Source organism: Herpailurus yagouaroundi, unplaced genomic scaffold, assembly GCF_014898765.1.
Source record: "Herpailurus yagouaroundi ecotype Mexico unplaced genomic scaffold, PumYag 29, whole genome shotgun sequence".
NCBI classification, from domain to species: domain Eukaryota; kingdom Metazoa; phylum Chordata; class Mammalia; order Carnivora; family Felidae; genus Herpailurus; species Herpailurus yagouaroundi.
Window position 1 is genome coordinate 53,965,816 of NW_024412377.1, and position 26,199 is coordinate 53,992,014.

At 37.0% G+C, this 26,199-nt stretch overlaps 1 long non-coding RNA gene across 1 annotated transcript in view; it reads right to left on the reverse strand.

The window, feature by feature from the left end:
* The window catches only part of LOC121010421 (uncharacterized), a 212,731-nt gene that overhangs the window by 68,746 nt on the left and 117,786 nt on the right, over positions 1–26,199 (reverse strand). Inside the window, exon 4 of the long non-coding RNA XR_005781154.1 lies at positions 25,353–25,543. This is a non-coding gene — a long non-coding RNA (uncharacterized LOC121010421). The remainder of the gene's footprint in view (positions 1–25,352; positions 25,544–26,199) is intronic.

A 26,199-nucleotide genomic window follows, 5' to 3' on the forward strand; every position in this document is an offset into this window, starting at 1 on the left:
TGGCTCTCACACTAACCTCCTCTGTGACCTTGCCTGCCAGTCTATTAACTTTTCAATGCTTTCCTCGTCTATGAAAGAGGGAGCTGCTGGGCCCAAATCACCTCCAGAAGACAGTTTGTGTTTGAGAACATGTCATGAAAAGGAAGAAGGTTTATTTCAGTCTTTAAATTTTATCTCACCCTCCCAGGACAAATTTATTAAATGAACAATTAATTAACACATACCTATTTTTCTTATTTGTTGCACATATATGTTAATTGGGTTTTAATGTGTAAGACCAAATCTATTAAATAGGCATATTTCAGAGTTAAGATGGGAATTCAAATCCACAGAATCACAGCGCTATGGAGCCAGAGGTAATCTTAGAACTGAACTAGCCCAACTTCTTAATTTCACAGATGAAGAGAATCAGAACCAAATCTATATTTTCTAGGCCTGAACTTCTATTCTACCATTCCACTTAACTTAGAGATTTTTAAAGGTTTAAAAGTTACTGTTTAAGGCAGTAGTATGTCTCTCAACTACAAAGGGAGAAAACTATAAATAAGAAAAAAAAAAGAAAAATGTAAGAGGCAAGACTGAACACAAATGATCTAAATGGGGTCCTGAAACTGGTTGAAAAAATGTCCTTGAGAAGGGAGACTTTGCAAAGCCTTTAACCACAGGGATGAATGGAAGAGCAGAAAGGGAAAGAGAGTCTCAGAGAATTGTCACTTAATAATCTCCATGTGCCACAAAAGCAGCACATTGCTATCTATGAAGTGAAGAATCAGGGAGGTGCAAGTCAGAAAGAGAACTAAATAAATACTAGAATTTAATGAAAACATTCACTTTATTAACCAGTGTAAGGTTACTCAATTAGCAGTTGATAAGGAAAATGTTAAATAAATAAAATGTCATCATACCCTGCAACTGTTTTGAGTAATTACAAGAAAATTCTAAACAAAGAGATGATTATTAGTAGGCAATAAGTGCCAAGTGCCCAGATAAATCAACAAACCAGTTGTATTTAATTACACAAATTTTCAAAAAATAGAAATAAACAGCCTCTGCAACCTTATCTTTATGGCCCTGAGAACAACTGCTAAGTGTCTTGAACAAGATGTTTGGAATGCTAGAGTAAGGTGCTCAGCAGATCTTCTCATAAAGCAATGATAAAACTGAATGAAATTATCAAAAGCTAACATCTCAGAATTTTGAAATGGGCCAAAGGTACAATTTCATTGTAAATGGGCCAAATGCATACAACAAACTGTGAAATGTCTATTCAAGAAAAAAAAAAAAAATCCTGAGTTTTTGGTAACAATAGGGGGAGTCTGTGGTGTTTTGGCCTGGAGCTATTACCAACCCCCAACCAGCACCATCAGTTTCCAGCTCTACTGAGGTGGGGTGAGCTGTGAAAAACAGCAATTTTATTGCCTGAGAGGAATGTCTTGACTTGGAGGAAAGGTCAGAAAAAGCCCATGCTCCTGGGCACTGTCAGAAAGAGTAGCCATCTTGATGTTAAAAGAATGAAGAAGACCAAGGTCGTAAATGGCCTAAGGTGATGATGGTTGGATCTAGTAACAAACTGGCAGACTAGCTAAAAATTTAACAAGGAGATCCAGAGAATGAGATATACATATTAGGCCTTGAAGAGGTTACATATCCCCCGTAGTCTGAAAAGCTGCACATTAGTACATGGTGAGACTAGGTAGTAATTCACACACCCCTGGCTGATCATGAGGCCATATAACAGGTAGAGATGAAACAAGAGGGCTAAGTAGCAAGTCAGGAAAGACTTGTAAATTGATGGAACATTGAATGAATTACCCAAACCACACATATATCCTTTGACAAAGAGTGGAAATGTTACTGGCTTGTGATGTTTGAACATGAAGGAAATCAAAATATGTCACACCAAAATATGCTACTTTAACACAAGGATTATTTTGAGCTGAAGGCATTTGAGAAGCAGATATAAGAAAAGCTCCCTGCCTTCTCCTTATTTGGCTAAAAGCAGGACATAAAGTTTTGAAGGTGTCTCTCCTGTCCTTTCCATCAAGAAGGACAAAAGTTAATCACTGGACACAACTATAGATCTTATCAGCCTGGTAGCCTTTATCTACCGGTAGTTTTTCATATATTTTACCTTCCAATGGTTTGCTGCTCTCAGAGGCCTAAAATGGCTTTCCTTTGTCCCGTCATTTCTTTACGAATATATTGTTCTTTGTTGAATATGCTATATAAACCTGAATTCTCAGCCACCTCTTTGAGTTACTCTTCCTTGAGTTCCTCATATACACACATGTTAACAAGCTTCTGCTTGATTTTGTCTTGCTAATCTTTTATTACAGAACCTCAGCCAAGAACCTAAGATGAATGGAGGAAAAATTTTTCTTCCTCCCCTATAAACACAACCTCTGACCAATCATTGGCTGAAAACCAAGCCATGTTGACTCAAGGATGACCCCTAAGAAACCAGATTTTTAAATAAAAGCAAGAATTAAGAAAAAACAACAAAAACACTGAAGAGACATCAGTGGCTACACATCAAAGGAGAGATAGACTTTACAGAATTAGTCCAGGCAACTTACTAAACAAGGAAATAACATAGAGGCAACAAAACCCAGAAAGGAATAAATCAGAATCCAGAATTTTTACAATACATCAAAAATGTCCAGTTTTTAACAACAAAAAAAGTTAGATATAAAGAGAAATAGGAGGGGTGCCTGGGCAGTTCAGTGGGTTAAGCGTCCGACTCTTGATTTCAGCTCATGATCTCACAGTTGCACGTCAGACTTCATGCTGAGTGTGGGTCCTGCTTGGGATTCTCTCTTTCCCTCTCTGCCCCTCCCCTTATCTCTTTCTCTCTCTCTCTCATAAATACATAAACATTAAAAAAAAGAAAAAAAAGGAAAGTTTTATTCCTACTGGGGGAAGAAAAAAATCAGACAATTGGAACTGTTTCTGAGGGTTTTCCAGATAGTGGCTTTGGCAGAGAAAGACTACCAAACTGCTATTATAAATATGTTCAAAATACTAAAAGAACCATGCTTAAAGAATTAACAATTAAGAATTAAGAACCTTGGGGCTCCTGGGTGGCTCAGTCGGTTGAGCTCCGACTTCAGCTCAGGTCACGATCTCGCGGTCCGTGGGTTGAGCCCCGTGTCAGGCTCTGGGCTGATGGCTCGGAGCCTGGAGCTTGCTTCCGATTCTGTGTCTCCCTCTCTCTCTGCCACTCCCCCGTTCATGCTGTGTCTCTCTCTGTCTCAAAAATAAATAAACGTTAAAAAAATTTTTTTTAATTATTTAAAAAAAAAAAGAATTAAGAACCTCAAAACAGTTCTTTTCTAGCAAAAGAACCACCTTGCTTTAAATGCACCATACCATAATGGACAACCAGTGAGCAGAATGAGCAGAGTCTGAGTGGACAGAATGTCCAGAAGATGGAAATTGGCTTGAAAATGGAGAAAGTGCTTGGGAATATCTTTTGGCTCCTCTCGTTTTTTTTAATGTTTATTTCTTTTTGAGAGAGAGACAGAGTGTGAGCAAGAGAGGGGCAGAGAGAGAGGGAGACACAGAATCCAAAACAAGCTCCAGGCTCTAAGCCATCAGCACAGAGCCTGACATGGGGCTCGAACCCACAGACCATGAAATCATGACCTGAACTGAAGTCAGCCGCTTAATCAACTGAACCATCCAGGCGCCACTTTTTTAGCTTTTCAAGTGAGTTACAGTCAAATAATTCAACAGTTAAAACAACTAAAGAGTCACTATTCATACATCCCCTACTAGAAAAATATGCAATTTCGTTAAGGCCTGGATTTTTTTTCTTCAAGTTTTTATTCAAATTCCAGTTAGTTAACACACAGTGTAATATTAGTTTCAGGTGTAGAATTTAGTGATTCATCACTTACATACAACACCCAGTGTTCATCACAAGTGCCCTCCTTAATCCCCATCATCTATTTAGCCCATCCCCCTGACCACCGCTCCTCCAGTAGCCTGCAGTTTGTTCTCTATAGTTAAGAGTCTGTTTCCTGGTTTGCCTCTTTTTGCTCCCACTATGTTCATCTGTTTTGTTTCTTAAACTCCACATATGAGTGAAATCATATGGTATTTGTCTTTCTCTGACTGACTTATTTCACTTAGCAAAATATTCTCTAGCTCCATCCAGATCATTGCAAGTAGCAAGATGTCATTCTTCTTTTTTATAATGTCTTGATTTTTAAAATAATGATTCAAATGTTAACAGAAATACCACAGAATGTAAACTTTGTTGAGAACATTAGAAGAGATTTCATTCTTCAAGAAAATTTCACTGGTAATTAGGTAAATGTAAATAAAATAACAAGGGGATAACATTTTGCACACCGTAGCTGGTAAAAATATATATATAAACATAAATAATATCCATTGCTGACAATGCATGAAAAGAAATACTCTCACGCTAATAGCATAAATTGGTGCAACCATTTTAGAGGGTAATTTGGCATCTATTTTAGGTGTGCATATCTTTTCACTCAGTGATTCCACTTCTGTGAATCCATGCTACAGAATCCTGACATATTCAAAGAAACATGTTCAAAATTATTATTGCCTTCTTTTTTACAGTTAAAAACAAAACAAATTTTATCAACAGGGAAAAGCACACATTAATTAAGATTATAGTATGCTAGTGATGCAATACAACCATTTTAAATCATGAAACAACTTCTATATGCTGATTTGCAAAGTGGTTCCAGGTATACTAATTGAAAAGAAGGGGAAATTCCAGAAAATCTTCATAGTATGATTGTTTATGGAAATATTTTTCGTATAGATAGGGTGTATTTGTGCATGCATGTGCACACATGTGATTCCAAATACAAAGAAAAATATATGGAAAGATATGTACCAAACATGATAGGTGTTCTCACTGGGAAAAGGAGGAGATTGGGAGATGATTAAGAGGGAAGTTAATAGTTTTTACACTCTACTTACTAATAAATTTTTAAATAATTCTAAATTATTGAAAATTTCAATTGGGGCATCTGAGCGGCTCAGCTGGTTGGGCCTCTGACCTCAGCTCAGGTCATGATCTCATGATTGGTGAGTTTGAGCCCTGTGTAGGGCTCTGTGCTGACATCTCAGAGCCTGGAGCCTGCCTCACATTCTGTGGGTCTCTCTCTCTCTGTCCCTCCCCTGCTCACCCTCGGTCTCTCTCTCTCTCTCTCTCTCTCTCTCTCTCTCTCTCAAAAATAAATAAACATTGAAAAATTTTAGGGGCACCTGGGTGGCTCAGTTGGTTGAGTGTCCGACTTCGGCTTGGGTCATGATCTCACGGTTTGTGAGTTCGAGCCCCACGTCAGGCTATGTGCTAACAGCTCAGAGCCTGGAGCCTGCTTCGGATTCTGTGTCTCCTCCTCTTTCTGCCTCTCCCCTGCTCATACTCTGTCTCTCTCTGTCTCTCAATAATAAATAAACATTAAAAATTTTTTTTTAATTTTAAAAGAACATTTCAATCACGCATACATTAATTTTTTGAATAAAAGTATTTTGAATCATTACCAATAGATCTATCTGATATCTATCTTTCTGATTTGGTCAAGATAAAGCCCTAGAAGCTGGATCTAATAACCAAGACTTCTTCCATCAATATAAATTAGGCAGAAAAATTACTGCTAATTTTCCAAAACTAAAGGAAAGAACAATAAATCTGTTGGAAGAAACATAAGGATCAAGCAATGCATACTCTCAATTTAAATTCAACAAACATTGATCTAGTACTAGCAATCTGTCAATCACTGTGAGTTGCTTGGCACTGATAGATTGCTAAAAGAGATATAAGCCCTGGTCTCAAGGAGTTCTCAGTTTAGAAGAAGCACTTGACATATTGATTGCTTCAGTATCCTGAGATAAATACAGTAATTGAAGCATCAAGAGACATAACAACAGGAGCTCCTGGGTAGCTCAGTCGGTTGAGCCACAGACTCTTGATTTCAGCTCAGGTCATGATCTCATGGTTCATGAGTTCGAGCCCTGCATTGGGCTCTGCACTGACAGTGCAGAGCCTGCTTGGTATTCTCTCTCTCCTTCTCTTTCTGTTCCTCCCCTGCTTGGTTTCTCTCCTCTCTCTCTCTCTCTCTCTCTCTCTCTCTCTCTCTCAAAATAAATAAATAAATTAACAAACAAAATTAAAAGAAAAAAATAAGAAGCTATAACAATAGTGAAGAGGAGTACCAGAAAGGAAGTCTGCATGATGTCTGCTCCTAGACTCCAAGGTATTAATCTCTAGGAACAGAGACTCATCCATTTGACTACAAATAAGCTCAATTAAAAAAAAAAATACTGAATAGGCCATGGAGGCCTTAACAACTTTAATACATTATTTTACTTAAGAAGTCGAAAAGCACTCCCAACAAACAAGAATCCAGGGCCAGATGGCTTTTCAGAGGAATTCTACCAAACATTTAAATAAGAGCAAACACCTATTCTTTTGAAGTTGTTCCAAAAAACAGAAATTGAAATAAAACTTCCAACTCATTCTACAAGGCCAGCATTGATTCCAAAACTGGATAAACACTCCACTAAAAGAGAAAACTACAAACCAATTTCCCTGATGAACACAGATGCAAAAATTCTCAACAAGATACTAGCCAAACTGGATCCAACAATACATTAAAAGAATTATTCACCACAACCAAGTGGGATTTATTCCTGGGATTCAGGGCTGGTTCAATATCTGCAAATCAATCAATGTGATACATCACATTAATAAAATAAAGGATAAGAACCACATGGTCTTCTCAAGAGATGTAGAAAAAGGATCTGACAAAATACAGCATCCTTTCTGGATAAAAATCCTCAAGAAAGTAGGGATAGAAGGAACATGCCTCAAGATCATAAAGGTTATCTATGAAAGATCCACCACTAATATCATCCTGAATGCAAAAAAACTGAGAGTTTTCCCCTTAAGGTCAGGAACATGACAGAGATGCCCACTCTCACACTGTTATTCAACATAATGTTGGAAGCCCTAGCCTCAGCAATCAGACAACAAAAACAAATCAAAGTCATCAAAATCAGCAAGGAGGAAGCAAACTTTCACTTTTTGCAGATAACATGATACCCTATATAGAAAACCCAAAAGACTCCACCAAGAAGATGGTAAAACTGATACATTAATTCAGCAAAGCCATAGGATATAAAATCAACGCACAGAAATCAGTTGCATTCCTATACACCAATAATGAAACAGCAGAAAGAGAAATCAAGGAATTGATCCCATTTACAATTGCACCGAAAACCATAAAATATCTAGGAATAAACCTAAACAAAGAGGTAAAAGATCTATACACTGAAAACTATAGAAAGTTTATGTTACAGAATTGAGGAAGACCCAAAGAAATGGAAAAACATTCCGTGCTCATGGATTGGAAGAACAAATATTGTTAAAATGTTGATACTACCCAAAGCAATCTACATATTCAATGCAATCCCTATCAAAATAACACCAGTATTCTTCACAAGCTAGAATAAACAATACTAAAACTTATATGGAACCAGAAAAGACCCTGAACAGACAAAGCAAGGTTGAAAAAGAAAATCAAAGCTGGAGGCATCACAATTCTGAACTTCACACTGTATTACAAAGCTGTAATCATCAAGACAGTATGGTACTGGCACAAAAACAGAAACATAGATCAATGGAACAGAATAGAGAACCCAGAAATGGATCCACAAATATATGGCCAACTAATCTTCAACAAAGCAGGAAAGAGTATCCAATGGAAAAAAAGACAGTCTCTGCAGCAAATGGTGTTAGGAAAACTGGACAGTGACATGCAGAAGAATGAAACTGGACCACTTTTTCACACCATACACAAAAATAAACTCAGAGAGGATGAATGTAAACACCTAAATGTAAGACAGGAAGCCATCAAAATCCTAGAGGAGAAAACAGGCAACAAACTCTTTGACCTCAGCCACAGCAACTTCTTATTTGACATGTCTCCAGAGGCAAGGGAAACAAAAGCAAAAATGAGCTATTGGGACCTCATCAATATAAAAAGCTTCTGCACAGGAAAGGAAACAATTGGAAAAGCTAAAAGGTAACCAAAAGAATGGGAGAATATATTTGCAAATGACATATCTGTAGAAGGTTAGTATCCAAAATCTATAAAGAATATCCAAAAAACAAATAATCCAGTGAAGAAATGGGCAAAAGACATGAATAGACACTTTTCCAAAGAATACATGAATAGACACTGTTCCATTGATGGCTAACAGACACATGAAAAGATGCTCAACATCACTTATCATCAGGGAAATACAAATCAAAACCACAATGAGATACCACCTCAGAATGGAAATAAAAATCAAAACCACAATGAAATACCATCTGTCAGAATGGCTAAAATTAACTCAGGAAATAACAGATGTTGGCAAAGATGCAGAGAAAGGGGAACCCTTTTGCAGTGCTGGTGGGAATGCAAACTGGTGCAGCCACTCTGTAAAACAGTATAGAGTTTCTTCAAAAACTTAAAAACAGAGCTAATCTATGAATCAGGAATTGCACTACTGTGCATTTACCCAAAGGACATAAAAATGCTGATTCGAAGAGGCACATTCATCCCTATATTTATAGCAGCACTATCAACAATAGCCAAATTTTGGAAAGAGCCCAAATATCCATCAACTGATGAATTAATAAATAAGATGTGGTACAACACACGCGCGCGCGCGCGCGCACACACACACACACAATGGAATATTACTTGGTGAATAAAAGTAATAAAATCTTGCCATTTGCAATAATATGGATGGAATAGAGTGTATTCTGCTAAGTGAAATAAGTCAGAGAAAGTAAAATACCGTATGATTTCACTCATATGTGGAATTTAAGAAACAAAACAGATGAACATAGGGCAAGGGAAGCAAAAATAAGATAAAAACAGAGAGGAAAACAAACTATAAGAAATTTAAATACAGAGAACAAACTGAGGATTGCTGGAGGGATGTTGGGAGGGGGGATGGGCTAAATGAGTGATGGGCATTAAGGAGGACACTTGTTGGGATGAGCACTGGGTGTTACATGTAAGGAATCACTATATTCTATTCCTAAAATCATTATTACACTATATGTTAACTAATTTCGATTTAAATTGTTAAAAAAGAAGTGTAAAAGCAGGGGCACTTGGGTGGCTCAGTTGGTTAAGCACCCTACTTTGGCTCAGGTCATGATCTCTTGGTTCATGGGTTGGAGCCCTGCGTCCAACTCTGCACTAAAGTGCAGAGCCTGCTTGGGATTCTTTCTCTCCCTCTCTCTTTCTGCTCCTCCCCCCCCCTCGAATAAATAAACTTAAAAAAGTAGAAAAGTAAATCTCCATGTCAACATCATGTTATATATTTTAGCTTACTATAAACAAATTAAAGATTTGGCATTACATCATTTATTTATTTATGTATTTATTGCTGAGTAGTTCCCATCAATAAAAGCTATGGGCAATTATCCATTCATTTGTAGTTTACAAAGCACCTATCTGTATAGCATTTTATTTCATTCTTACAATTTTTCTGTTAGATGCGAGAAATTTTTCCCATTGCATAGATTAGAGAATGAAGGTTTAGTGAGATTATAATAGACTGTCCCTAGACGACATTCTGCATAAAATGCAGCATTTTTCTTCATCTGGAGGAAGACTTTGGATTTGCAGTACAAAATTTAATAATTAGAGAAAATATAACAAAGTGTTCCTGTTTTCTCCATAATTAATGGAAGGACCTTTTTTATACCATGCTGATGTGATTACAGTAATCATCATGGTAACAAGAATAGAATATACTAAAAAAGGGAGAAAATATCAAGCTAAATCTTCCTTAGAACTCCTAGCAACTTAGAACTTTGAGTATTTGAAATGCTCAAAGCGGCACCTTATTCTTTTCAGATCTATGTTCCCTCCATGCAATTGTTTCCTCCATATGAAGAGCTTTTAGTAATTTAATTTTCCATTTCCACAACATGGTTCAGTAAGTTGCTACATCAGCCATGAGACTTCCAGGAAATTTAACACAAAAGAGTTTACTATTTTTTATTTAAAACTTTTTTTAACGTTTATTCATTTTTTTGAGAGACAGACAGAGCGTGAATGGGGGAGGGGCAGAAAGAGAGACACACACACAGAATCCAAAGCAGGCTCCAGGCTCTGACTGACAGCACAGAGCCCAATGCAGGGCTCGAACCCACAGACTGTGAGATCATGACCTGAACTGAAGTGGGATGCCCAACCAACTGAGCAACCCAGGTGCCACAAAAGAGTTTATTGTAAAAAGGAAAAGTATTAGAATCACATAACATAAATTCCAAGAATATGTTTTCTTCAGGTATGTCTTGATCCAGGAGCTCAAGTAATGATGTAAGGACCCAAACACTTTTCTTCTACTGGTTCTGCTTTCCTCAATGCTGGCTTCAATTTCAGGCAGCAAAATAATTGCCAGTAGTTCCAGACCACAGGCTTCCAGGTTGAAATACAGTAGGAAAAGCGCATTTACCTTTTCCTTAGCAGCTCAAGTAAGTTTTTTTTTGCTTCATTGGTTCTTATTGAATAACATATTTATATCTGAACTTTGGCCAGAGAAAAGTGATACTTCAAATGGTTAGGTATAAATCTCAAGTAATTTCCTTAAACTGGAAGAGAGTCAATGTCAGGCAAAGCATACAAAAGGAGAAGGAAAACAACATGTAGCCTCGCAAGAAAATTAATATACAGTTGCCAGAAGAAAGCTTAATGGATTCTGAATGGCAGAAACAGTAGTCATTCATGACAGTTCCATACAGGTCTTATATTAAACCCTAAGCCCATTTTTATATTAAATGAAGACTGAGAGTTGGTTTCATAGCATAAAGCTACATAAGAACAAGGAAAGGTGCTATATAGATCAGGTTCCCCGGGAAGCAGACTCTGAAAGGAAGATTGCATGCAGGAAGTTCATTGGGATATGTACTCATCAACACCCATGTGGGTAAAGGAAGCAGTACTGAGCACTGGAAAAAGTTAAACTGCAAAAAAGCAATAAGCGTGGTCTCATCCAATCCCACATGGAACTCTTAAGCTAGTCTGGTCTTCAGAGTTATACTGAATTGAAAGAAGATTACCAGGACTTTTTCCCCCCACATTGTCCATAAGTTGGATGTAGGCTGTTCCTGAGGAGGGTACATAACCTTGGGGCAAACTGGCCTTCCACTGAGGGCAGTTGCTGGGACTCAGCTGTGCCAGCAGATAACTCTACCAAAAGCCGAAGATGAGGTGTGATACTGAGGTGGGTGATCTAGAGGGCACACCACAAAATTCATGGGTTTACCCCTTGTGCTACCCAGATACACTGGGAGTAAATTAGTTGGCTTCATTTGAAACACTTTCTCCGAGATTCTGGTTGGCCCCTTTTCCTAGAAAGACTTGCAAGTGGAAAGTTAGTGGGATAAACTATAGCCCTTCCACCACTACAGCTGTTCTCAACATCTCAAAAGATATTTATCACCTCCTTCCTCTGCTACCAATCCTAGATTCCTCTCACCCTCAACTGGCACCTCTGCCATTCTAAGCCCCAAGGCTTAAGCCCCTGTTAAGTATACCTTTCTCAGACTGGTTACTGCATTTGTCAATTTGTGTTCAAAATCAGGCAGGATTGTACCAAAAGACACCCAGTGGATCATCTGGGTGTGTTCATTGTATAACAGCAACCCTATCTTCTCTTGATCATAATGGTCAATTATCCATGCCAGAATGGTGCCTTCTTTCCCTGTCTTATGGTTTCTTGGCACAAGGATACCAAAGTGACTGGACTCTTAACCATAGATTAGATTTTAATGAGACTCTTGCTGTGTTCCCTAGTAGAAGGATTGTTTCTCTGAGAATCATTATTCTCTACACCCACAGAACCCAGAGTTGTAGGAATTAGAAATACAAATTCCATAAGAGGCTCATTGGGAGTAATAGGAAGCAGGTCAACTCTACTACCATTTATTGCTTCCCAGACCTATATAGTCTACTTACTACGGACACAGCATCATATAATGATTATGATTAAGAGTGTATGTGGTATTCTATGCCCTTAAAAAGCTGTTCATTCATCACTTCATTACTCTGGCAGTCCACATTTTCTCAGTGGTGTGGTAGAGGATAGAGCAATATGTAATATTGCCATGTGTTCACATGTTATCAAGTGGCCCCTTGGTATGATGCAGTGTTATGTGGAATCCTATATCCATGGATCAAACACTACCAACCTTTTGGATAATAGAGCTAGCTAAATCCCTATGGACAGGAAAGTCAAAAACATACCCAAAACATATTCTAGTTCCGGTCAACATTAGTTTCTTTTCATTCCAAGGTAGAAGGAATTCAATAAAATCAACTTATAATAATGATTACCAAATGGCTAGTTGGTCTTCTCAAGGAATGGTGCCATATCAAGAGCTCAGTATTGGCTCTGTTACTGGCAGTTTAGAGATTAAACAGCAACAGAGTGAGACTAAGCTGGGTGAGTTAATGCCCAACACTCATAGATAGCCTCCATCCTTGCCACCATGGCTACTCCCAGAATTGAGTTGGTAATGACAGAAACTGGTTGACATATCCTGGCCAAATCATTATTGTCCACTTAGTTGTTCAGTGTCACTTCTCTATGAATGTTCTCTGGTAAACATTAATATATAATATAAAAGCTTTCAGATAAGATGAAATTAGAAACTAAATTTATACTCCCACCTGAAGCAATAATAAAAAGTGATAAAATATATGAAACCACAGTTTCAACACTCTAGAGAGTAGGCAACAAATGACATTGATCCTATGGGTTAAGGAGATGCAGCTAAGAGTCCATATTTAAAGTATAGAAAGAAAGAAACTGTCAATCAAAATTGCATACCCAGTAACAATATCTTTTAAAGCTGAAGATGAAATAGTCTCTTTCAAACATATGAAAACTGAAAGAATTCACAAACAGAAGACCTGCACTATAAAAAAAGTGGAAAAGGAAGTCCTTGAGGCAGTAATAAAATGATACTGAATGGAAACAGGGATCTACACAAAGTAGTTAAGAATAGCAGAAATGGTAACTACATGGGTAAATATTTGTGATTTTTTTTCTTATTATTTAAATATAACTAAAACAAATGATTAAACAAAAAGACTATCAGTGTACTCCAGGATTTGTAACACGTAAAAGTGTGAAATGATAGCATAATGTTGGAAGAAGAAAAATGGAAGGTTACTATCATAAGGTTGTTACATGTTTAACATTATAGATGAAGGGGTATACTACTTGAATGTAGATTGTGATACATTAAACACGTGTACTTTAAACCCTAAATCAACAACTAAAATAACAAAAAATTACAGACAATAAGCTAATAGAAAAGATAAAATTGGGCAAAAAAATGCCACAATTAATCCAAATGAAGACATAAAAAGAGGAAAAGAAAACGAAAAAACAGATGGGCATATAGAAGATGAATAGCAAGAGGACAGACTTAAACTTAACCATATCAATAATCACATTAAATGTAAATGGTCTAAACATGCAAATAAGGCAGACTGGAGGGGGAAAAAAACCCAAGACCCAACTATTTGCTGCTTATAAGAAGATAAATTGTAAATAGAGACACAAATGGGTTAAAATTAAATGGATGGAAAAAAGATATATTTTGATAACACTAATCAAAAGAAAGCTGTGTTGAGTATATTAATTTTGGCATCATCTTCAAGTAAACAGACTGTACTAACTTTTGATAGGATATAATGGGTCATTTCTGCAGGCCCAGAGGATTCAGCAAGAAAATAAGTTATTAGTTTCTCAGGTATTTTAACTTAAATATCCCCATCCCAAGATTCAGCATTCCACTTCCTCCCAACCAGGATCTTTAATTTTCATAGCAGAATTGATGGCTTTGGGAATTCAAAGTCTCTGCTCTTAGGGAACCTGATTCTGATCCTGATAGCCAGGTTTTCAGCCAAAACTGATTTCCTGGTTTTGAGATATGTGGGTTTCTTTATATCTTACTGTTGAAATCCTTTGACTTGCACACTTAAATAAGTGACAACCCACAGCCTTTCATTATCTTTCTGCATTGCATCCATGGCACTCAAAGATAACCAGTTTCACAGATATTATGATTATTAGTTCCCCTAAAGCTTTCATACCTGAGCTATTGACTCTTCTAGTGTATTTCCTTCTACCAACATCTGATCTTGGTTCAACACTATTAGACATTTGAATAATTTTACTGACACATCATGTCACAGGCTATCTACACTCCACCTACTATTAGGATTGGGGTTCTCATTGCCAGCTGACCAGGAAGTAATCAATTCCAAAATCTCATTTTAGAGTCTACTTCTCATTTAGTCTTCTGGTTCTAACTATCTTAGGTCAGTATCACCAGGAAACAGACTCTACGATAGATTATTTGCATTCAACTAGTTTATTAGAAAACATTTTTAAGATAAAACGTGATGTAGTTCCAAGAGGTCTCAGCTGATCCCATAGAGAACTCTGAAGTTGTATGTCCCAACTTCAAGCAAGCAAGAGGACCAAGCCCTTATGCCCAACACTGACCAATCTTTGCATATGGGCTGTTCCTGAAGATGGGACATAATCTTGAGCAAAAGACTCTCCTTTGCTTAAAGTAAGGTACACACTCAGCTGTGAGCTGTCAGTAAGATAGACTGGGACAAATCAAATAGGTGTACTATAAACCTTAACTTCTAAAACAAGAGGTGAGTGAATTGTATGCCTTCTAAAGGTAGAAGATGCTGGGAAGAAATAAGTGGGCAAGTGAGGAATATAGGTAGCATAACACAGATCTACCACAAAGCAATATAAAGTGAAAAGAGGAAAAAAAAAGTAATTCTGTTCCTATTCTTAGAAATTCATGAGCTACATAACAACAACAACAAAGTACCACTGCTGCCTCCCTTTCTTGGGGGATGGGAAGATGATAATGAGCATACACCTCAGTAGAAATTCTTGGCATCTTTTCCCAAAAGAATATGACAGAAGAGATCCCCTATATTAAATAGTTGTCAAGTGGTTATGCACTTATTATAGATGCATAGTGTTTTGTTTTGTTTTGCTTTGTTTTTACATCAGGTTGATAGATGGACATATCAGTCCATCAGAGAGAAAAGGGAAAAGGTTAAGGAAACAAAGAATCTAGCTGATACTCATTTTCAAATCAAACAAAACCATTTTCCAAATGCTAATTTCTCTCAATTGTCAACATGAGCTCAATGCTTCTACTTCATTCTCACTGGACCTATATGGAAGAATTGGTCTACTCAATCCAATAATAATTCTGTCAAAGTCATTTTTTTTAATATGTAGAGAAAACATGTCTGTCTGATTTTTTTCCAAATAATAATTATGTGAAGTAAATAATTCCAGATCACAATTTCTTTCTACCTCCATTTAACTCAAGTACTCTCATAAGGAAGCACTTCTCTGTTAGAGTTAATATCTCTATCCAAAACATATCCATATCCATATCCATAACAGATCTATCCAAAAGCAAAGAACTGCTCAAAAACCAAATGTATCAGACAGTTTCATTTACCTGCCTAAAAATAGTTTTATTTTAAATTCTATTTCAAATACAACTCACCAAGAACTAATCCTATACATTCTCTAGACAGTGCTTAACAAAGTCACAATCACAGGTTCTAACTACCCCTCCAGAGTAAGCTTTGACAAAGTACATGCCATGAAATTCATATCATAGAACCACCAACTTTTCAAAGAGCTTCAGAAATGAAATAACACCTGCTTTTACATTCCAAAAAGATCACTACAGAATCCTGATGTTCAGGTTATTAACACTAGGGTAATGACATAACTGCATGAGTCTACTCAAGATGCCATAACAAAATACCATAGGCTAAGGATCTTAAGCAAAAAAATTTACCTCTCACAGGTGAAGAGGTGAAGAAGTCCAAGATCAAGGGTTTCAACATATTCAGTTCCTTTTAAGGACCTTCTTCCTGGTTTTCAGATAGCTACTTTCTTGCTTTGTTCCCACATGGCAGAGAGGGAGCTTTGGTCTCTCTTCCTCTTCTTATATGGACACTATTACCATGACGGTGGCCCCACCTTCATGAACTCATCTAAACCTAATTACCTCCCAAAAGCCCCACCTTCAAATGTCATCACATTGGGGGTTAGAGCTTCAACATATAATTTTGGGGAGGATACATTCAGTCTATTACATTACCACATTCAAGAGATTCAAGATTCAATATATCAAGGCCGTCTTCAGTACATTAAAGGAATGCCTACATTAGTTGCATTATTATACAAGAATTAAAATTGGTCACAAAAGTATGTTTTAACAACCATTTTTAAACATAATTTTAATGATAAATAACTGGTCAGATAAACCCTTTTTGTACTGCAGTCTTGAATTTCATTTTGTACTTTAATTAGCTACTTTATCAGCTAATCTAAACATTTGGCATTATACAGAAAGCTCAAGCATTGAGAGACCATGGTTAATTAAATTGCCTGATTAACTAAATGTTAAGGTAGAGGATCTCTTAATTCAACAATTTCTGAAAACACACACACACACACACACACACACACACACACACACACACAAACACACACTATATCTATCTATGGCTGTGTAGTTAAATACATATATCTAGGTTAATCTTTCTTGGTGCCTCAGAATCTTACAAGGCTTTATGGAGACTTTGATCAGAAATAATACTATTATACTATAAATACAGATGGTTCAACATTAGTCTGTCTTATGCATATCATAGTAGATTTGTGTATTTTTCATCTTCTAAACAGGAGATGGAAAATAATTTAGAGTCCTCCATTAAATGAATGCCATACATATTGATAAAGAACATGTATAAGTCCAATCAATCAAGTATTTCAGGGTCAGCAAGAGAAACACCTATATGTTAACCTAGAATAACAAAAGCTTGTCACAAATATTCACAATATCGTAAAGCAGATGAAATTAGTTGTAATAGTATAGTCATTGTGCTTTGGTCCTAGCTACAGAACATCTAGTAGGCTTTAGCAATAATAGTTGTTTGGTCCTGAAAGATGGGACAAATTTTAACTGAAAAACCTAAGTTATATTTCTTTGCCCACATTTATACTTCCTAAAAGTGAGGATTTGATTGATGATATTTCAATATTAAAGGTTATATTAAACCCCCCACCTGTCTACTCACTTTCAATCCAGAGCTACCTGGGAAGTGACAGATTCCTTTCATGTTCATCCCATTTACATTCTTATTCTTAGTCCCTGGCCCAATCATCTCTGTTAATTTAACAACTGGCTCCATCTCCCTAACAGAGCATTCTGTACATTTGGCTGGGATTGAGGTAGAAGAGTAAACAGTTGGTGTGAATTTCTATGAACCAGGGATAGGGATATATGAAGTCTAATCAGTCAGGTTTGAAAGTAATGGAAGTTAATTCACAGAAATCTATTTGACTCAGTTTCCTTTATATGAAGCCCTCAAGAATAACATCTTTCAAAGACCTTTTCCCCTAACTCCACCAAACAAAAAAATATGAAGTCTTTCTCTTTATTAGACCATGAACCCAGCTTTTACACAGCACCCAGATTTCTCCCTACACAGTTAACAACTCTTCCATCCCAATTTCATTTAAATAACTTATTTCCAGGAATTCATATGACTCTAATTACACCGAAATTTTTGGAAACATATTCATTATTTTCAGTAATAACTTCACTCAGAAGTCTTTTTGTATTTCATGTATCCTAGAGCTTATTCTGAAAATCTCTGGCCACTTGCACATATGATTCTTGAACTGAGTATCTAAATGGTGGTGTTTGGATACACTGGACCAAACAGAGAAATTATCAGTCCACATTCATGTCTGATCTCATTTTTTCCTACTCTGGGATAAGCAGTGGACTTAACAAGTTTTTCAATGAAACAGACAAATGAAGGTTATACCTTTACTATGTCCCCAAAAGAATATCCTCTCCAAAAAACATTGGTCAACAGTAGTGGTTGCCTAATATTTTTATTACTTAGGTCTCACTTTAAATCTATAATATTAAAAACATTCTTACCCAAAGGAAGATAAAGTAAAATAGTCAATTAAAGCATGGTATTGGCTTAAGATGCACTCGACTTCAAAATTTTCACACTTTTTGTAAATTTTCTGTGCTGGAAACCTTTTCTTCTTCCTGTTCAACATTCAGAACAAAGCGTGTACATGTCTACAGACCTATTTGTCAAGAAATAAAAGTAACAAATGAGAGTCACATTTGAATAACAAGAGTGGACTAGACATAAGAGAATAGAACAGGCTTAGGCAGCTTCAATTCTCCATTTTAAAATGACTTACTATTGTTGGGAATATTAGAACATCAAAAGGATAAATTCAAAACTCAAATTAGTTCCTGTCCTCCCAGGAGAGACAGCCTGCATGATTCTGATCTGTCTTTCATGTGTCGTTCTCGCTCAAACTTACACTTTCAAGGGCTAGAGTGTCATTTCAATATGCAAAGGAGCATTGGCGTTAATGAGAGTTATATTTAGAATTCCTTCTACTGGGAGATAGAATATAATATTAAACTTGTGAATTTTAAGGTCACAACAAGGACGTATTGACAAGCTAAAGTTTCAAAACTATGTAAATTAGCTACTTGGATAATCACAGGCTGTACAAATCAGCTCATATTAGAAGACAAGTTTGTTCATTCTTTCCACAACTAAGGATTTGTCAGAATAGGGCTATGTTATATTCTGATAACAAGCCTAAAATATCACTGATTTATCTTTTAAAAAGTCTATTTCTCCCTCATACCACATAGCTACTATGTCAGGTCTTTTCACCCCTGGTGCCGAGTGACAGAGCAACAACCATCTCACAGGCTGTTGGCCACTCTGACAATGGGAAAAAATAGATCTAGAGTGTATTGCACAAGGGATTAACTGTTCCTGCCTAGAAGTATCCCTCACATCTCTTACAAATTATTGGCTGAAACAAACCATATGACTGCATCCAACCATAATGTGGAAGGGAAGTGCAATCTTTTTTTTTTTTTTTTATCATAGAACAGCTAAATATATTCTGGATATTGCAAACGGATACTATTATAGGACAATTTATTTTCTGGTTGAAACTACCTTCTACATAGAATGCATTTGTTGGCAGCAATGGGGAAGTACAATCTTTAAAAACAACAGCAAAAGCCTCTGTCCTTAGAAACTAGTGAAGGAAGTCATACATGTACAAAATATATACATAAATGAAGATAACTCTCTATTGTAGTAACTGACATGGAAGAGATAATCAATGATGTAGTAGAGAGTAATGTGAGAGGAAAAAGATGAATAAGAAGGCCCATTTCAGATAATGTGGTCAGTTACAAAAACAAAAACAAAAGAGTAGATACATTTGATATCTTACCCTTGACCTCGCAGGTCCACTCTTATTCCTTTTCCACTCTGTGCTTTGAGAGGTTGACATGTGAAAGACAGAAAAATATGCCACTTTGGTATATACTGTTAGTTTGAACTGTAGTCACTTGAAAAATAGCAAATGAAGAGACGGGCATCTCTGAACTCCCCTTATCTGCCTAAAGACAGATCCTCCAAAAGGAGCTCAATTGTCATAAATCTCCTCTCTAGTTTTATCAAATGGGGAAGATTGACTCTTTCTTTGGTGTTGTTGAACTACCAATTTTGGAAGGGAGGGCCCAAAACAAGTCCATTGTTGTGGGGACACAGGGATAACTGTTATGTGAATTGAAAAGTTCTGGGATAAAAGTATCTTTGGGATACAATAATGAAGACCAAGTTTTAAATACAAATGTTTAGGATTAACTTGTAATTGAGTTATTGGATCCTTGATAGAGAATTGGTCCCTAATTCAAGGCACACAGGGTCAGAAGTTAGGGATCTAGAAGTAATAGATCAGGGGCTGCTAAGAGGAAGGAAAGAGAGATGTGAGTCTGGGTAGAGTAGAGTCTGAGTAGAAGGATGCAAAGAAGGGTCCTCCTGAAGGGTAAGCTATTTAGTAGATCTGTGCTAGGATAAGGGCTTGCCCTCATGAATTACACAGAATGGTAACCTCAGGTAAACATCTTGCTAGCTTCAGTTTGCTAGAGAAGAAATAGATTCTCAGACAGGAAACCTCATCTGACTAGTTTCAGGCAGAGAGTAGACTGATAAGATGGTAATTTTATGTGTCAAACTGACCAGATCACAGAATACGCAGACATTTGGTCAAACATTACTCTTGGTATGTCTGTGACAATATTTCTGGATAAGATTAGAATTTGAATCAGTAGACTGAGTAAAACAGTCTAAGTGGGTCCCATAAAATCAGTTGAAGGCCTAAATAGAACAAAAAGTCTGCCCCTTTTGCAAGTAAGAGGGGACTCCTCCTTCCTAACTGCCTTGAGCTAGGACATAGGTTCTATCCTGCATTCATACTCAAACTGAAAGAAGACTGACTCATCACAGGAGAGGAAACTTGAACAACTTTACCGCACAATAGCATACCTCCCCACTAATCTTCTAAGGGCCCATTCATCTGTCCTAAAAATCATGTACTCTCCCCTAAGAGGCCTACATCCCCCACCTTCCCTTCCCCAATTAAAATAGTGTTTAAGTCTGAATTCTAAGTCACCTCAGGGACTCACTCATTTTTTCCTTGGGTATACATGAGATATATGTGTTAATAAACTTGTTTTTGGGGAGCCTGGGTGGCGCAGTCGGTTAAGCGTCCGACTTCAGCCAGGTCACGATCTCACGGTCCGTGAGTTCGAGCCCCGCGTCAGGCTCTGGGCTGACGGCCCGGGGCCTGAAGCTTGTTTCCGATTCTGTGTCTCCCTCTCTCTCTGCCCCTCCCCCGTTCATGCTCTGTCTCTCTCTGTCCCAAAAATAAATAAACGTTGAAAAAAAAAATTAAAAAAAACAAAAACAAAAACAAAAAAAACTTGTTTTTCTCCTGTTACTCTGTCTTTTATTATAGAAATCTCAACTAAGATCTCAAAAGGGTGGGAAAAAAATATTTTTATTCCCCTACACATGTATGGACTCCATCAATGGGCTTCCTTTCCTTCTGGCTTCCAGTTAGTTTCCACCACTAAGAAGCAGAAGGGTTAAATCGGGGAGAGGCAGAAGAATGAAGTCTTCACTCCTTTTATGGTGGAGATGCTGCTTGCCAGGGTGTAATCCCCAGCTATGGTTACAACTCCTGTCAGATGTATTCCCTCTCTGCCCATAGTAGTGGCCATACCCTCCCCAGTTCCTTCGGGCCTAAGAGTGGTAATTCCCTGATGTTCCTAGTCCCAGGGAACTACACTACCCACTGTGGTTTCCCTAATTGCCACAGACTGAATTGTGTCCCCTCAGATTCATATGTGAGGACACAGTGAGGTTTGGAGAGCCTCCAAACCTGTGAGAAATAAAAATTTCTGTTGTCTAAACCACCCAGTCTATGGTACTCTGTTTTGGCAACCTGGCCAAACACACTAGCCTATACCCTTATAAGAATCCCTTTATTAAATTCCCAAATTACCTACTATGAGTTTTCCATCTCTGTTCTTCTGAGATCCTTACTAATGCAAAATATGTACCTTTAATTCTCATTTGTTTGTACCTATGATTTCTCACAAACTTGTAATTCCTATATACATGACAGATTAATTATGACTTATAAAATTAGAACAAATTATTGTTTAAAAAGGAGAAATATTTAAATTAATATATCATTTGTGTTTTATTTAAGGCACAAGATGGCATAATTATTCGTATAAGGGGACTGGAAGGCTAGGCAGATCTGGGGTTTAAAGATAGTCTCTGCACAGAGTGGCAGAATTACCTACCAAGTTATCTCTCTAATGTTCATGTTCCTCTCCTGTCAAGTGAGCATCATCATTTGCTCTATAACCAATGCCGCTATTATACGATTGCAGTAACCGCCCAAAGTGAACCACAGAAAACTGTTACCATTAATTATTATTATTGTTACTCTCTTACCAAAAATCCTTTTGTGATAGTGCTATTTTTGGAAGCTTCTTCAATCTTGAGCATATCAATGGGTGCTAGTCCTAACAACCCGCATAGCCTATGGGATTTTTATATTAAAGAGAATGAATTAATACCTATTAACAAGCTCCAAAAGCAATATGAACCAAGGCCAGGAAACATCCTGAATTTTGTCTACAAAACATTCTCTTTAGAAGGGAAGCTAATCAAAGAATTATTACCTTTAATGAAGTTCTTATATTACATGCAGGAAACTTGATATAATTTACTTTAATTAATTACTTTGTTATGCTTAGAGGAAGTTGTTTGACAAATTATTTGTCCTGCCCATAGATTCTCTTATTATCCCTTTTCTTCCCTGCTGCCAGAACAAACATAGACATGACCTAAACAAAGAGCTAAAAACTACTAACAAGCATCAGCACCTACCTCAGCAACTAACATGAGACATATTCACATAAGACCTTATTTAATGTTTCTTTAGTAACACAGAATTTTCTATGGTTCAGTCAATAAGCATCTTACAGGGCAGTTAAGCCAGGCTCTGAAATCTGCACATATTATGAACCTTTGTAACAGGAAAAAGGACTTCTCAGCAGGTAGATTGAATCATGAAAAGTCTGAAAATCAACAATTTATGCAACAAGGTTATGCAACAAGAAACTCTTAGCTTTTTAAATCCAACGTCCAAAAATAATTTCTAATAAATTGCTACTTACACATGACCTTGAAAGATACCTAATCAACCCATACTTCTAAGACGAGAGTGTTAAGTGAGTTATAAGACCTTGATCAAGTTCTTTCACCTGTACAGTTTTTAGATTTCTCATTAAAATGGGGGGATATAATAGCACATAGGGCAAGGGCTGCTGAGAGAACGAAATGAAATAAGGCATGCAAAGTAGTTCCTGATACATAGGAAAGCACTCAATCATTGTTCGCTATTCTATTATCATAATATCTGATATCCATTCTAGCTATAGAATATGATGACCTATTGCCCTTCTAAAAAATTGACTCATCCTACAATAAAAAGGGTTATTCTTACTATTATATGATCATTATTTTAGTTTAAAGCTTTGCTGTAAACATTTGTATGCCAAAAAGAATGACAGTTTTCAGTTTTCAAGGTTATCTGTGTGACTTATCCATGAAGATCACTGGCTTATTTTAAAAAATTCCATACCAATAAACAAAAAAAGCTGTTTCTTATTTCTTGCTCATCAGTCTACAATAAAACTAGGGTAAATTTTATGCTAAGCAGCTTAAAGAGACTGGAAAAACAGGTTTTAAATATCAAATCCTAAATATCTGTTGATTTGCTTCAAGGATTCATTTTAACTATGCAATTAATAACTTTAAAAAAGAGCAAAAAATGACCAAATGGAGATCTTATTCATGTTTGAGGTTTCTGAGTTTTCTGATAGGTATGTCTTTTATAACTCCAAGTACCTTTGTAAAATGGGAAGAGGTATAATCCGAAATAGCTTACAACATGAGGCAATATTTCTAAAGTGCACGCATGCCACATAAATGGTTGTCCTTACTGGATGCACTAGTCAGTAGGAAGGCATGCTCATCCAGTCAAACATCTTAAAGTCCACTTTTTTCCCCTCAGTCAGGACCCAAAATGTAAGGGATTAAGCAAATGAAACTCCAGCCCTTTTAAATATCTTTCTTTTTTATTTTTTTCTTTGGAAAGAAAAGTCTTAAGACAACAACCACTTTGCTTCATAAATTAATTGCTGTTATTTTAGCTTAAGGTTTACCATGTAAAAATACAATTCAAGCAAAGGTGGCATGCTAGTCAAGTTATTCTACTTCTATATTAAAGTCTAAAGCTGGATGAAGTTTGAACTTTCCTATAGGATCAGAACAAAAAAGGATTTAAAACTGATTCTCCCAAAATACATATTCATGAGACAAATCCCCAGTATCATGCCATGGGCAAATGCCTCAGGCCTTATATTCATTTTCACCTGGAGTTAATAACTACAGATTAACAAGTGACTGCCCACCAAAGTCTGGGAAATAAAAGGGCCCAATATAAGTGTCCTTTAAAATGCTTTCAAAAGCTCCTGAATGTGGACTGTTATACAAGATAACTTTCTTGGATTCTTCAAAAGTCAATGTCATAAAAACAAAAACAAACATTATTTTTGCTTCTCTTCCCTTATGTTCATCTGTTCTGTAACATGGAGGGGGACAAAACATAAGAGACTCTTAAACACAGAACAAACAAAGGGTTACTGGCACGGTTGTGGGAGGGGTGATGGGCTAAATGGGTAAGGGGCATTAAGGAATCTACTCCTGAAATCACTGTTGCACTATATGTTAATTAACTTGGATGTAAATTTAAAAAATAAATTAAATTAAAAACAAAAACAAAAGCAAACACATATGTCAAAAAAATTCTTAATTGATTGATTGATTGATTTTTTTACATGGAAGCACACCTATTAAAATGGTTTGCGCACAGCAGCCAGTTTGCAATTTATAGCAAAACAATTAAAGCCCCTTGGCATCGCTGCATTAAGAAATACATTAAGGGCCGCCTGGGTGGTTGAGTCAGTTAACCATCTGACTCCCACTCAAGTAATTATCTCATGATCCTTGAGTTCGAGCCCCACTTCAGGCTCTGTGCTGACAGCTCAGAGCCTGGAGCCCGCTTTTGATTCTGTCTTCTTCTCTCTCTGCCCCTGCCCCACTCACATTCTCTCTCCATGAAAATAAACTTTTTAAAAATATATTTTAAAATATATTAAAAATATATTATTTTTTTATAAAAAATATATATTTCTCCCACAGAAGTGAGAGAAACAAAAATAATATAAAAACAGAGAGGGGGACAAAACATAAGAGACTCTTAAATATAGAGAACAAACCGAGGGTTGCTGGAGGGATTGTGGCTGGAGGGATGGGCTAAATGGGCAAGGGGCATTAAGGACAACCCTTGTTAGGATGAGCACTGGGTGTTATATGTAGGGGATGAATCACTGGATTCTCCTCCTGAAATCATTATTGCACTATAAGCTAACTCACTTAGATGTAAATTAATAAAGTAAAAATGTTTTAAATTAAGAAACACATTAAGAATTTCCAAGAAATTCTTTTTTGGGGATCTACGATCCAAGCTGTTCGTTTGAAAACTGGACCCTATACATTAAGGGCAAGGAGAGAGCAAAGAAAGAAACAGACCACTCAAGATTGGTAGGTGGCTGTTTCAATAAGCAAGCGAACTTACATATGAGGTTTGCCTTGGGTGTTGCAAGATGAGCCGATCTCTGCACTGGCCTGCCATAATCTTAAAAGTTTATATAAGGGCCTTACCTAGTTCAGTCACATGTACCATCAATGGCCTCAACAACAGGTTGCTCTTTCAAAGTTGCATCCTTGACAACAGCTCCAGCTGTAGGAAACGGTGCGCAGGACATACATTCCAAGGGGAGGGGCTGAAGAGGTTCCTATTGCCCAGATTCAGCCCTCAGGTCAACTAGAGGTTACATCCTCTTAATGATCTCCTACAACACAAGAAAATAATTAAAAATTCTACTTCTATCCATAGATCCCTGTCCGATGATAATTGCAGAACTAGAAAGCTCTATCATGCCAAGACAGTGGATGGGTAACAGGTTTTGTGGCATATACAGCAGAGTACACACAGAACTTAGAGCATGCCTTCACTCCATCATTTCTTCAAGTCTTTCTGTCTATAGTATACAGAGGAGACACAGCAGGGACAATGCTAACAAGAAAATCCTTTCCTAACCTCTGTCTCCATCCAACCCCACCTTGTCAACTTTCAAGAACGAAAAGTAGTTATGAGACAGATAATAGGGTCTAATTTCTTATTGCCCCACCAGAAAACACAAATGTAGACAGACACAATAGCTTTAACCTGCCCTGTGCTTTTTCTATTTAGCACCCCACATAAGATGAGAGTATCTGAGAATCTCCCTGCGTGCTTGGTCTTTGCTCTGTTGTCAGTCTGGTAGCACTCCTGTTTCTTCACCTGTGTCTGGGATCAGCAAATCACTGAAGGGCCTTAATTCAGAGCCAAAGGGAAACGGGGTAGTAAAAGAACAGAAAATTCATCCTAGTGTGTGCACAATCCCATGTGATCCTCCATAAGCTAACATAGCAGGCAACCCCACAGGCAGGTGCAAGAGGTTAGTGC